Source organism: Amblyomma americanum, chromosome 1 (assembly GCF_052857255.1).
Source record: "Amblyomma americanum isolate KBUSLIRL-KWMA chromosome 1, ASM5285725v1, whole genome shotgun sequence".
NCBI lineage: Eukaryota > Metazoa > Arthropoda > Arachnida > Ixodida > Ixodidae > Amblyomma > Amblyomma americanum.
The window spans coordinates 407,746,680-407,762,110 of record NC_135497.1 but is presented as its reverse complement, the minus strand read 5'-3'; positions in this window follow the sequence as shown (position 1 = coordinate 407,762,110).

Sequence of the window (15,431 nt, the reverse complement as noted above, 5' to 3'; positions counted from 1 at the left end):
GGCCAAAGGTGCAGACCACTTGAAGGCGATGGCTTCTTCCGGTGGCGTCGGGCAACATTCGCTCATTCGTAGCGAGTCGGGCTTGAAGTGTACAGACCATCGTTTATAGATCCTTTTTTAGACCATCGTTTATAGAAGCTTTATAAACGGTGGTACAGACAGCCGAAGAGGCGATACGGGGCGCACAGTCGATGTCAGGTAGGGAACGTGCTGCCGGTCGCTCGAGTCATGACTAAGTCCGCTCCAAGATAGCATCTGCACCAAGAAACAGAAGAACATTGGTCGTTGCTGCATTGCTGCTGCTGTTCCATTGCTCCCAGCTCGACGACGGAGCTTTTGCCGAGCGGCGCACACAAAGTTGCAGTGCACGACCGGTAGAGGGCGCACATCCAGGTGCCGGTTTTCGGCGGAGGATGTAAGAAAAGTTTTCTCTTTGAATTCGACGATGGCCACGCGTGCACTGCCGGAAGCCTGGGGAGAGTCGACGTCGTTATTGTCGCGAAAGCGGCCGAGGTACCCAGCACAGTATATACTGTCCCCTTCCGATCGCCGCCTCCACCGCGGAAGTGTCGCGCAGCAGCATTGCACCCGTGATTCGTTAGTGAACGACACGGGGCTGATAAAACGCGTAACGCCTCGCCAAGCCCTGCCCACATCGACGCACTCAACAGCGGAGCGAATATTTTCGCCGGCAACTTTTTCCTTACGATAGCCAAGCAGCCGGCGTCCATTTACTCTCCGGCTCGCTTCCTACTGCTCTGCGGAGAACGGGGCTTCAGCCTGAATCTTACCAACTTTTTTGCGCCACCTCTCATAGAGCAGAATGCCCGCAACTGATAACAAAGTCAGGCGCTTGATCGAAATACGTGAAAACGTAAATAAAACGGGAACTGGGCTATACCATAGAGTGGACAACAAAGTGTCCACAATAATAATAATAATTGTTTTTTGGGGAAAGGAAATGGCGCAGTATCTGTCTCATATACCTTTGGACACCTGAACCGCGCCGTAAGGGAAGGGATAAAGGAGGGAGTGAAAGAAGAAAGGAAGAATAGGTGCCGTAAATCAGTAAACGCTTTCAGTGTAAACAAATGCGGCCGGCCATTAGCTTCCATCAGGATATGCAATGAGCGGCGGTCCTCGCCATTTCATCCAAAGCATTTCGTGCGGCTGTCCGAAGCCTGAGAGTGTGCTAGACGGTTCTTTTTTTTATTCCTTCATTATTGGAGTTACGTCACATTGCCACCAAATTCAGAAACGGGTTATGCTACGATGGCATCCGCAGAATGTTATAAGAAATTCAGTTGTATCACTGGCAGTTACACTAACATGCTATGGCCCGCGACGTGCATCGATGCACCAGGTATGGTAAAGGCTAGTTCGTACTGTTCGCTATATCTTCCCAATAATTTTGCTAGTTACGCATAGTGTCACGGCAATCCACCTGGGAGCATGGGATTTTAAAACTAGCTTTTGGGAGATCTGCATACAACGTTGGAAAATGCGTGCGCTGTCCGCACCGAAGCACAGCCAAAGCTGCGAGGCGAGGGCGGAGAGCGCTAAGGAACGCGTGCCACGCGCTAGGCTGCAGCTACTGAAATAATAATAATTGGTTTTTAGGGGGAAAGGAAATGGCGCAGTATCTGTCTCGTATATCGTTAGACACCTGAACCGCGCCGTAAGGGAAGGGATAAGGGAGGGAGTGAAAGAGGAAAGGAGGAAGGATGTGCCGTAGTGGAGGGCTCCGGAATAATTTCGACCACCTGGGGATCTTTAACGTGCACTGCCATCGCACCTACTGAAATAATAATAATAATTGGTTTTGGGGGGAAAGAAAATGGCGTAGTATCTGTCTCATATATCGTTGGACACCTGAACCGCGCCGTAAGGAAAGGGTAAAGGAGGGAGTGAAAGAAGAAAGGAAGAGAGAGGTGCCGTAGTGGAGGGCTCCGGAATAATTTCGACCACCTGGGGATCTTTAACGTGCACTGCCATCGCACCTACTGAAATAATAATAATAATTGGTTTTGGGGGGGAAATAATAATTGGTTTTGGGGGGAAAGGAAATGGCGCAGTATCTGTCTCATATATCGTTGGACACCTGAACCGCGCCGTAAGGAAAGGGTAAAGGAGGGAGTGAAAGAAGAAAGGAAGAGAGAGGTGCCGTAGTGGAGGGCTCAGGAATAATTTCGACCACCTGGGGATCTTTAACGTGCACTGACATCGCACAGCACACGGGCGCCTTAGCGTTTTTCCTCCATAAAAACGCAGCCGCCGCGGTCGGGTTCGAACCCGGGAACTCCGGATCAGTAGTCGAGCGCCCTAACCACTGAGCCACCGCGGCGGGGCACACACACCGTTCCGTTCCTGAAAAAATTATCTGGATTAGCTCAGCTAATCCAGGATATACAAAGCGAAAAATGTTGGCGTTCACTGTGTTCATTGGCGTTGGCATTGACAATGCTCTAGACGACGGTGGCCTTGAGCAAAGGGAGGGCGCATAACTGGCTTCCTGGACATGCGGACGCCTCATTCGTGCTTTGATACATGTGGCGGTGGTTAGAGATAGAGAGAGATGTGGCCTGAATGCATTAGCGCTGACAGCGTTGTGGCTGAGATGCGGCTCTGAAGCAATAGCTAGGCCGCCGCGTTCATTTGGTGATCAATCTCTCGCGATCAACCATTAACTGCATGCTACCTCCCAGGGTGGCAGGGAGGGCGCGCTGCCTATTCAGTGTGCGGAACGCAATCAAAGGAGGCTTTTGCAGTTGGACACCAACGTCACGTACATGAAAGCGAGATTAGAGAGTTTTAGTTTCACGTACGTAGAGGCTTCACGCACGCAAACGTGAGAAGTCTACGTAGCCTGCACGCAGGTGGTTTGAAACCCTTATAGTTACACGTACGCGAAACACGCCGCGCATTACGCCTAGCGCCATCTACTAAGAAACACAGACACTGGTTGTAGCCAAAATCATCCAAGACAAGTCATTAAGCGAAGCCATTCATAGAGAGACCGTTACTATGACGACGACAAACGCTACTTCGTCAGGCTTAGCAGCTGAAAAATCGCCCTTCTGTCTGAAAAACAAAAGCTATTTGTCGCTTGAAACCTTGTGCGAGGGTAAGAATGGGCAAATCGAAGGCGAATACAGCAGTTTAGAACACCATATCGCCTCGAGGGATTAGCGACGAAGCTGTTATCGCCGTGAAGCGGCGGGCAGGGTGCCGCCATGTTTGTCAACGCTACGTACGCAAGCAACGCAAAGACCGCAACGTAAAAATCCGAATCTCACGTACGTACGTGAGACTCGCTCATACCCTTTGCGTTCTGCGCATGCGCACTGGTCACCCGTAAGAGCTCTACGTACGTGAAGCCTCTACGTACGTGAGACTAAAACTCTCTATTGAAGTCTCCACTGACTCACGGAGCCGGTTGTGCACCTTTCCTTTCGTGAAAATGAACGGCCTTTGCAATGCTGTCAACCCCAATGAACTCTGTGAACGCCGTCTGCTTATTTGTTTTGTTTGGTTTTTGAGGAAAGGAAATGGCAGAGTAACCGTCTCAGATATCTCGGTGGACACCCGAACCGCGCCGTAAAGGAAGGGATAAAGGAGGGAGGGGAAGAAGAAAGAGAACCGAAAAGTTCAAGGCAGCCCAAAAAGAGGGAGAGAAAGAGAGCTGGCCTTCGCAAGGACCGTTCGCCGGTCACGGACTGTGGCAAGTGGTACACGGCAGCAGCGCGCGGCCCAGCGTACGGCGCTTGTTGCCTGTATGATGGACGAGCGGAATTTTTGCGAGCGGTCCGGGTGCCCAACAAACAACGATTTACTGCGTCGTCGCCGGGCTCCTACGGCATACAGGCTCCGTTGTGCTGTTGTCGATATGGCTGCGAACGAGACCGCTGGTAGTGATCTGCACGACATGCCAATCTCCATTCAGTCTATCTATCCGCTTCGTGTACTCAAACCGGCGCGTAACGATGCCTATCTTTTGACACAGCGCTGCCTGTTATAGATAGGTTCGCCCGAATTCACATCGAACGCTGAACGCATCGTCACCTTCACGTGTCCTCGTGCACCGGAAGGAGGAACAGGTGTTGGTGGAAGAACAAAAACATGAAACGTATTTCAGTCGAGGCAGCATGGGCTCGACCTAAAGTAAAAAAAAAATTGGCTGGCGGTCACGGAGGAAGACTATATAGGAGTGGAAACTCCGCTGTCTGCGGCGACCAGAAAAGGTCACAAGCCCGCGGCGCCACTAACATGCTGGCGGCCTGGAAAGAAACTACTGAAACACAACGTCACGGCGTGCCCGCTGAAGCAAACACCCGTGTCGTCTGCTTGTCGTCTGCTTTGAGCGCGCGCCGCCGGAGCCGCCTGCCCGGGCTCTGCATTTTTTTTTTTTCGCTGCGGCTTCTGCGAGGCGCCGCATGCCGCCGCCACTGCGTGCGACCCCGTCGGCGCATACAATTGTGACTTTTATCTGGTCGCCTGCGCTCGCTCGCGCTGACGGGAGTTTGACCTCCTATATAGTCTTGCTCCGTGCTGGAGGTTTAGCATTTCTGAGCCCGAAATATTGTGCAAAGCATGGGTTTTTGCAGGTGGACACCACCGCCACGTACACCTGAAAGCGAGGGGTCCACTGACCCAGGGAGCCAGTTATGGGCCTTTTCTTTCCTCAAAATCTACTGAGTCTACAAAGATGTCAACGCCAAAGCTAATGAACCCAATGAACGCCGGCGGCCTATTGCTCTAGTGCCGCGTTTCTGCCACAACGTTGTTAACGCCGGCGCATGCAGCGCACATTTCTCTGTCACCACCACCACTTTTTTTTTTCTTTACTGCCGGCTTGGCAAAAAACAAGATTACTCTAGGTGAAAAATTAAAATGCGTCCTCCCCCATTGGGTAGAGCGTTCATTAAATATGTTTCAAGTTTGCAAGTTCATCCATTATACCAATCCATTTTGGGGCTGTCACCCCCGCCATGTAGCTCAAAGCGCGAATGAGGTGCCCACTAACCCGGGGGGGGGGGGGGGGGGGCAGTTATGTGCTTTTCGTTTCCATTCGTGACTCTCTCCGAGGCTTAACGCAAACAGACCGATTTGGCCGGGTAGGAGGCTAATAATGTTTTCGTACTTAAAGAAAGAAAATCACGAGAGGAGGTAAAGGAGGGGGAGGGGGAAAGGAATACTTATGCTACAGGGTAGGCGCCGGAGCGTCGAGCGACGCATGAGCAGTAGCTCAAATATAGAGCACCGCCACACGCACAGGGCGCCGTTAAACAGAAAAAAATACCTGCGTGCTGGCGTAGCAGACAGTCCCGGGCTGTCGACGTCATAGGTGCGTCGCGCTAATACCAATGCTATGGAGAGTGATGCATGTTGTGAAGAAGGAAGCGCAAAAAAAAAAAACGGACGAGGGCCGGAGCAGGGGACACAAAAAACACGTTCACGAGCGCTCATGAACGTGTTTTTGTGTCCCCTACTCCGTACCTCGTCCGTTTTTTTTTTTTTGCGCTTCCTTCTTCACAACAGTGCTATGGATGAAGCGCCACAACGGCGTGTGGAAGCTAATCCTTCTGGCGCGGCGCGTAAGCGAGAGACAAGGGCGATGGAACGGCAGCGAGCCGAGGGTGGTTGCAGAACCACCTTAGTAGCACATTACGCATTCACAAAACAAGCTACAGCGCAACGCAAAAGCAAATGCAAAACCACCGAACGCTAACAGCCAGCGCTGATCATTGATGTTACCACGAGAGCAGTCACCCCCTTTTTTATTTTCTTTTTTAATCGCTCGGATTCATCGCGAACCATAACAAAACAAAGAAACGCGAAACCCGGCTTCTGTTTTTATGCTTATGGATGCAGGCGAAAATGCAAGAAAACTTAACAAAATCTAAGCTCGATGTTATGCAGGAGGCGGTGGTGTTAATTTACGAGTGGGATTAGCCTTACAGTGGCCTGTCAGCAGTTGCTCCGTCTGAATCACAGATTTGAATGATTGTGCCTCTATCAATTTTCCATAAGGCCAGTGTCCTCTAAAAACTTCCAAGAATTCTTTCGACCGCCGCTTAGTTCGGGAGCCCTCAAGGTACACGATGCGAGAGGCGTCGTCAAACGGAACGTCCATTTTCCTCTCGTTGGCCAAGAGTTTCTCACTCTCGTCAGAAAAACATGGCCACGCAAGAAGAAAAAGTTCACATAAGAAAAAGTTCACAATAAGAGGGCACAACCAATTTTAATGGCCGCCATCTTGGATTAGAGAAACCGAAACAAGTAGAGTTTCTTACTATTAACTAGAGGGAAAGCTGGCGCCCCGCCTATGCGAGTTTGCAAGGAGCTTCCTCGATACCACCTGTACAACCAGGGGCGCTCTAAGCATCATAAGGTGGAGAGCTACCGACTGCAGAACTACAACTTTTGGCCAAAAATAATGAAAAAACACACATTGTTCGATAATCAAGATTGTCCTATCATTCAATATCCTGTCTATAAATCGCAACAAACGAGCAGAAAAGCATGTAAATGCAAAGTTTGCTCAAAATAAGCGATGACTTGCTCTCCTATTGGCCAAGCACTGCAGACCACAAAAGCCAATATTTCGTGCTTAACAGGCGCACTTTTAAAAATAGATATATTTTTGAAAAAAAATGTCGCGTCAACATTTTAAAAGGTTTTTCCACAACATTTCGGAAAAGAAAAACCTTTTATTGGCATCGTGTGCTGTTGCGTTTTCGCTACTATGGCTTTCGCGCACTACTTTTACGCCGAAGTCTGCGCGCGGAGTGCGCTGTGAATACGGAATGGGACATCTCCGTAACACCCCTCCGTGTTCCTGAAAAAAAAACTACGGTCCCGCACCAAGTACCTCATCGCCCCATGATGCTTTGCGCGCCCATGGAGGTTCAGGTGCAGTGCCGCCAGCTTTCCCTGTAGTTAATAGTAAGAAACTATATGCCGAAACTATGCCGCCATTTCGTCCCCTGACGTCATACTCCCATAGTTCGACCTCTATCCACCATATTGGACCGTGAAGTCATATTGGCACGCGGCAGGTGGTTGTTTCTACAATGTTGTAGATGTCGCTACAAGTCTCAATGCGAGGTGCGCTGTTTTCTAGTTGCAGCCAAAGATGGCGCTTTGATCTCAGGGTGGTAGGAGACCTCATGAAATCTCGAAACGCGATGAGTAGTTGCTGCCACAGATGGCGCTGTGATCAAGGGTGGTAGCAGACCCTACGAAATCTCGAAACGTGAAGAGTAAGAGCTCACGCTCTTAAAAATAATGTTGCGCAGCCTCGCGATCCAGCTGCCTGGTAATGTAGCGAACTGACGGAGCAAGCTCGTTCCCGCACACCTGCAGACATTTGGGCGATTGGCGCGCGTAGCTGCTTGGATTTTTTTTTCTCGCACACCCACATCCCGGTAAACTTTTGTGGCCGACAGTGCTTTCATATTGTCACGTAGCGGTGACGGCAGTCGAAGGAGCGATGAAGACGAACAGAAGGTCTTCTAACAGAAAACTGTTTATTGGGCTGACTTGCGCCCACAATGGTCTGAATCACTCGGCTGCGGCGAAGCGACAAGCGTGCTCGGCGGTCGTCGAACAGAATGCCCGCCGCTGTCGGCCGTGCTCAATTTAAAGCTGATAGCGAACTTTCGAGATAAAGAGTGAAAAGTTACTAGAACAATCTGGAACAACGTAGAATCAGCTCTGCCCGGCTGCGATCAATCGAGATAAATCTAGTCGCGTCTTGCGTCGCAAACAAAGCGATAAAGTGGTGTGGCGGCAGTTTTGAAGAACGAACAAAAACTGCAAATATTCGTAGCATTACTCCCCTCTCAAAGAAGCAACGACCCGATGCATTAAAACAAATAATGCGACTAGTAAGAGATAAAGCGGATCTTGCGAAAATAGAGTACTATGGACATGCAGCGTCCTTTAGCGCGCATAATACGGCTTCAGACAGACGACATGGACAACTTCTGGTCTTACGCGGCGTCGCTGAGATGCAGTCATTGCGTCAGGGATACTTCATAATCCAGTTCACCTAGCCGACGAACAACCTTATACGGGCCGAAATAGCGGCGGAAAAGCTTTCACTGAATCCACGGCGGCGAATGGGCGTCCAAGCCCAGACTTGGTCTCCTGGCTTGTATTCCGCGTTGCGTCTTCGTAGGTTGTAGCGTCTGGTGTCGGACCGCTGCTGATCTTTGATCCGTAATCGGGCAAGCCTTCGTGCTTCTTCGGCGCGTTGAAGGTAGGCGGCCACGTCGACGTTCTCTTCTGTAACGTTGGGCAGCATGGCGTCTAGCGTGGTCGTGGCCTCCCTGCCATGGACGAGCCTAGAAGTTGTCATCTGGGTGGTCTCCTGCAAGGCAGAATGATATCCCAAGTTTTGTGTTCGGCATCGACATATATGGCGAGCATATCGGCGATGGTTTTGTTCAGGCGCTCGGTCAGTCCGTTGGTCTGCGGATGGTATGCAGTTGTCCTCCAGTGGCTGGCTTGGCTGTAACGCAGGATGGCTTGCGTTAGCTCCGCCGTGAATGCTGTTCCTCTGTCCGTGATGAGCACATCGGGGGCGCCGTGTCGAAGAAGAATGCACTCCACGAAAAATTTGGCGACTTCTGCTGCTGTTCCGTTCGGTAGGACTTTCGCCTCAGCGTAGCGGGTCAGGTAGTCGGTCGCTATAATGATCCACTTATTTCCAGACGTTGACGTTGAAAAGGGCCAAGCAAGTCCATGCCGATCTGCTGAAAGGGCCCTGAGGGAGGTTCAGTGGGGTTCAGAAATCCTGCTGGTCGTGCGGGAGGGGTCTTTCGTCGCTGACAATCTCGGCAGGTTTTCACATAATGTGCGACATCGGGAGACAGTCGGGGCCAGTAATACTTGTCTTGAATGCGGCGGAGGGTGCGAGGAAACCCGATATGTCCACCTGTCGGCTCGTCGTGTGAAGTGTGTAGAACTTCTTCGCGGAGACAAGCAGGTACAACAAGGAGGTAGGCTGTTTTGCTCGCTGCAAAGTCCTTCTTCACAAGGACCCCATTCTGCACACAGAAGGAAGACAGTCCTCGCTTGAATGAAGCGGGGTGGGCTGGGGGGATGAAGAAACTTTGCCTTCCTGGTACTCGATGAGGCGTCTTAGGTCGGGGTCCGAGCGTTGCTGCTGAGCAAAAGAGCTGGGGCTGATGGGTCCCAGGAAGGCGTCCTCATCGTCGTCCAGCGGCGGTGTATCTACAGGGGCTCGTGAGAGGCAATCGGCGTCAGAGTGCTTGCGTCCGGACTTGTAAACGACGGCGACGTCAAACTCCTGGAGACGCAGACTTTATCGAGCGAGTCGGCCCGAGGGGTCCTTCAAATTGGCAAGCCAGCACAGCGCGTGATGATCGCCGACCACCTTGAACGGTCGTCCGTACAGGTAGGGGCGGAATTTCGACGTAGCCCAGATGATGGCAAGACACTCCTCAGTTGTCGAATAGTTAGCCTCGGTCTTGGAAAGGGAACGGCTAGCGTATGCGATGACTTTCTCCAGTCCGTCCCTTTTTTGAACGAGGACGGCGCATAGGCCCACGCTGTTTCCGTCGGTATGAACTTAGTATCGGCGTTTTCATCAAAATGCGCGAGGATTGGTGGGGACTGTAAACGAGGCTGAAGTTCCTTGAAGGCTTCTGCTTGCGGCACTTCCCATTTAAACGGCACGTCTGCCTTCGTCAGTTGGGTTAGGGGCTCGGCGATGCGCGAAAAGTTTTTCACAAATCGTCGATAATGTGCGCACAGTCCGAGAAATCTGCGCACTGCTTTCTTATCAGCCGGCGATGGAAACTGTTCAATAGCAGTTGTTTTCTGCGGGTCTGGGCGTACTCCCTCCTTGCTAACGATGTGGCCTAGAACGATGTGGCCTACTGCTCCACCGCCTCCGCGCCCGTGGCACTCCCTCAAGAAAATGTGCCCGTCGCGCCAGTTCAGTATTCCCACCAAGGGCCGTCATCAGTGTCTGAGCCTCCTCCACAGATGCCCCCCGTGAGTCAGGGCTCTCTTCCGCCTGCTGCGAACTCTTTCCGCGTTACCATCAAGCCTACATTGCGCTTTGATATGACTGCCATCCCTGCCCGGAATGTTCAAGTCACAATTGACCACGCTCTTGGCTCTTCGAACTACTGCGGGTTTGTCGTCCCATCGCCCATCGAACACCATCACGGTAAACTTGTCATCCTTGATGGACGCCCAGAAACTTTGCGCAGTTACGCGGATCCCCCTGGATGACAGCAAGCATGTCCCGGTGCAAATATATTTTGAATCTGGTCCTGACACACTCCACTGCATGGTTTATCATATCGACAGCAGGAGCCCTCCCGAGGAGGTGCGCGAAAATATTCGCTGCTCAACTCACGTTGTACTGCAAACACGGCCTATGGGTCGCCGGGGCTCATATCTGCTCATCATGCAGGGCCCGTTGACTCTCCCGAAGTACCTTACCTACTACGGTGCGATCATCAAACCACAGCCCTTCCGACCTCGTCGTATTTTTTTGTTATCACTGCCACAAAGAAGGACATATGCAAAATACCCTAATACCCCCATATGCCCTAATCCAGCAGCTGTGGCCGACATGAATGAACCAACAGTTCCTTGTGCCCTGTGCAAATCGCCGGACCATGACATTCGCTCCTCCGCTTGTCCAAAGAAGAAGCAAGCGAAGAAGTTTCACAAGTCGCCTGCAAAAATGGATGTTCCTACAAGTAAACGCTTTGCAGCCCTCGCATGTGACGACAACGATTTCCCTGAACTTCCTTTATCTGAGCCCGCTGCTCACCATACGTCTTCTCACCAGCGTACATATGCACAAGCGGCTCACCTTCCCGGATCAAATGGTACGCCAAAACGTCCAGTGCATCCAACACATGTGGATACCACAGATGAAGACACAGCTTTAGACAATGCAATCGCGGAGGCTCGCCGCCGACTAGACGAACTCACCCAGCGCCGGGAACAGCGTCGTTCTCAATCCTCTCGAAGAATTCTAATAACTCGGGAGCAATCATCAGAGGAATCAAATAGGGTAAGCACTGGGCTACAATCAGGTGCCGACCACCTGTTAGCCGTGACTACCCCGACAGTGGATAAGATATTAGCGCGGATGAAGCAGGTGACATCCCTCATCGTGGAAGCTCTTCAGCCTCGTCGTGTATAGCGCATCATCATCGGTGGTGGTGCAGTGGAACTGTCGAGGATTCGCTAATAAGGCCTCTGAAGTGAACATCCGCCTTCGCGACGGAAAGCTGAGGGCATGGGCGTTCCTACTGCAAGAGCATAATGCACTCCGACGCCTTTCAGGTTTCTGCGCATACCATTCACCCTCTATCCCTGATCGCCGTTGCACCGCCTCCTCCCCTCAGCTCAGGTAAATCTGCAATTTATATTCACAGTTCAGTTCCGCACACACCGCTCGACCTTTCACGGTGGTGCAACACACGTCAAGAGGTTGTCGCCCTTCTGGTAAAGCTTGCACGCACACCCCTTGTCCTAGATTCATTTTATAGTCGTCCTGGCCCCGCATCTCCCAATCTGGGATGGGTTCGTTTTCTACGTTCTACCAATTCGGGTATCCCTGTTCTAGTTGGTGGTGACTTCAACAGCGCGCACACTTTGTGGGGTTACCCATTGGATTCCTCAAGGTGTGCACACATCCAAGGGAGCTTTTCGGATCATTCATTTAAACTTTTAAACCACCCGAATACTTCTACCCGCCCACGAGGTGGCCCGTATTCACCTGATTTACTTGGTGGTTAGGCCCCAGTAACCCTCGTTGGGCTGTTTATTCTGATACTTGGGGTAGCGATCACAGCCCTATTTTTATCTCCCTCACGCCTACTCGTATACGGAAAATACGCCGCACTGTACGAACAACGTCATGGGACTCTGTACGCGCCGACAATCATTTATCTACATTCAACCCCTCTTCAGCACTGTCTACTCTCTCCGCTGTTCTCGCCACTCACACTATTACCACTACTGTAAATGAAGACGACCCAAACCCGGACATACATCTCTTGAATCTGTGGGCTCTTCGCCGCCAGGCGGATCTTTACGCTACTCGTCACTCCGATGACCCATCGGCTCTTCCTACTCTTCACCGCGCTACCGCACGGGCGTGGCGCTATGCAAAGCGGCTAGGCAGGCAACGCTGGGCTGCATGGTGTGCCCGCCTGTCCTCTACGCAGGGCAATCGACATCTTTGGAGAGTGTTTCACGCCATGGAGCGCCCTTCTCAGGTTGCAGATTACACAGAGAGCATTCGCCTTGCGCTAAATGTGGATGAGGACACATTTGCACAACAAGCGGCCCGTCAATTTTTTCCAAACCATGACTGCACCGCTACGTCTCCACCTGACTTATCGGTTATAGAGCCCTCCGATGGGATTATTTCTGACCTCACCATGGCAGAGCTGCTGGCCTCCATTGAACGTTTAAAAACTACTACTACTCCCGAGCACGACGGCATACCTAACTCCTTATTCCGTAACTTGGAAGGGAGGGCTTTGCAAACCCTATTTGATACTTTTAACGAAGTGTGGCTTTCTGGCGTCATGCAGGGAGACTGGAAGCATTCTATTGTGGTTCCAATACCAAAGTCAGGTCAGCCTCCACTATCTCTCTCGGCCCTTCGTCCAATTTCCCTTACGCCTACCATCTGCAAGCTTTACGAAACCATTCTAGCCGCACGCTTATCATGGTGGCTGGAATCCCATGATTGTTGCCCAGATTCCCAAATTGGTTTCCGCCCACAGATTGGAACGGAGGACGGCCTTGCTACTTTGGCTGCTGACGTGCTTGACCACTCTCCGCAGAGTCACCTTGTACGAACCGTAATCGCTACAGACATAACAAAGGCATATGATAACATCCTTCACTCTGTCATTCTTTCCTCCCTTCAAACTCTTGGTCTCCCTCACCGGTTCCTCCTCTCTATTCACGCCTTCTTAGCAAATCGAACCTTCAGCGTGCGTGTCCACGGAAAGCCCTTTGGTAACTTCACTTCCAATAGAGGAGTGCCTCAGGGCTCCGTTCTCGCGCCCACATTATTTAATGTGGCTTTAATTCCTGTTGTTCGAGCCCTAGAAACCATACCTTCTATCCGCGTGCTTGCGCATGCCGATGATATAACCTTGTGGTGCTGTCATCCAGATGCGTCTATTCATCAGTCTGTCCTTCAACACGCGCTGGATGTATTAACATCTCGCCTCCCACCTCTGGGTCTAACACTCTCTCCTACTAAATCATGTTTCATTCGAATTGGAAATAAAGCCGGCTTACGGAAAGCTCCCCCTTTAAACTTTACGGTACATAATTCTCTGATTCCTCAGGTAGAAACTGTTCGTATTCTTGGTCTTCTCCTCCATACATCTGGGACTGGCACCCCGTGGCTGAGAGCCACCCGTAAATTGGCTCACGCTACTCTAGGTCTGATTCGTCGTATAGCTACGCGCTCTGGTGGCGCACGTGCTCATACGGCCCGCCAGCTTGTGCGCTCTATATCCTTCAGCCACGGATAGTATATCAGGCACAACTTCAACGTCTCACCCGCAGACAGTGGGACTCCCTTGAAGCTATCAATCGTGAGGCTATGCGCGTCATAACATATCTGCCTCGTTTAACACCCATACCTGTGCTACAGGAGTTCGCCCAACTTAATACACTCAGTGAAATCAGAGACCAACGGGTGGCAAATAGAGCTCGAAATCAGTCTCTCAAACTTCATCGTTTAAAGACACTTCCACCGTGGTCCTATTGCCAGCTCACTGACAATCGCCCCACTGTTTCCCCGTCGGTATCAGCAGCGTATCCGCCTGAAGGGTGCATATTATACACGGATGCATCACATCCTGCAGAGAGGGGAGTTACTGCTGTGTATAGTCCATCTCATCCGCATCTCAACTCTCGCGCGACGTATACTGCGGATACGTGCACTCCCCTGGCATTGGAACTTCAAGCAATTTATAATGCCATTGCTTCCCTTCCGCTCGTTCCTACATTCAATACAGTTCATATTTACACCGACTCCCGCGCCGCCCTTAAACAGCTTAAGTCTGTTCGACGAACGTTCCAGATTTCACAATCAATTCATGTGCTCTGCGCAAAGTATCCATGTCCTGTGCGCATACACTGGATTCGCGGCCATGCCCAGGATCCACATAACATTCAAGCGGATGCTATGACTCATCTTCATACATTAGACGATCCGCCACCTTCGCCTCTTCCCCCAGATCCGTTCCTGTCCCATGTTTCCGATTCCGAAGTTCTGCACCAGCGAACACGCGCTCTAATTCCTCCGTGTTCGCACCCTCTCCCCCGTAGTTTTACTAGGCAGGAGGAGGTATCCGTGCGCCGGATTCGGGCAAGGGCGGCTCTGACACTATCTGTCCGTCATCGGTGGCGTGCCAAAGATCTGCCAGCACCTGACAGGTGCCCTCACTGTAGCGCTGCACCGGACATTTGTGATGTGCGGCACTTGTGGACGTGCCCAGCGACGGCTGCTATCAGAAAACGGCTCCTCAGGGATGTGGGCCTGCGGTGGAACCGTGAAAGTGACTACGTGAAGTGGACTATGGACAACCGTTTCATTGGCAACCTGTGCGACTACCTCAGCGCAACGGTTCTTCACTCCTTCTTTTAACTTTCAATCCCGTGCATTCCCCCCCCCCTCCTTCCTTTTTCAACTTATGCCTCATGGCACACTTCTCGAATAAAAAAAAATGTGGCCTAGAAACAGCTCTTCGTAGGCAAAGTGGCACTTCTCTGCTTTCAAGGTTAGGCCAGACGACTTGATGGCGTCTAGTACTGTTCGAAGTCTTTTGAGGTGCTCTTCAAAGTTCGAGGCGAGGACAACGACGTCATCTAAATATACCAGACAAATTTGCCACTTCAGGCCTGCCAGCACTGTATCCATTACTCGCTGAAACGTCGCTGGTGCGGAACAGAGACCAAATGAACTCAAACAGCCCATCCGGAGTGATGAATGCTGTCTTCTCGCGATCTCTTTCGTCGACCTCAATTTGCCAGTGGCCGCTCCTGAGGTCCATCGATGAGAAATATTTAGCGTTGCAGAGGCGGTCCAGTATGTCGTCGATGCGGGGGAGGGGATAGACGTCCTTCTTTGTTATGTTGTTCAAGCGGCGGTAATCCACGCAGAATCAAAGTGCGCCGTCTTTCTTTCTCACTAGAACAACCGGTGCCGCCCATGGGCTGTTTGAAGGCTGGATGACGTCGTCGCGAAGCATTTATTCGACTTGGTCGCGGTGACACACGGTAGGGGCTTTGACGGAGAGGTCGGACGTGTTGGTCCGTTATAATGCGATGCTCGGCAATTGGCGTTTGTCGGACCTTCGGCGATGTCGAAAAACACTCACTCTAGCTTCGAAGCAGAT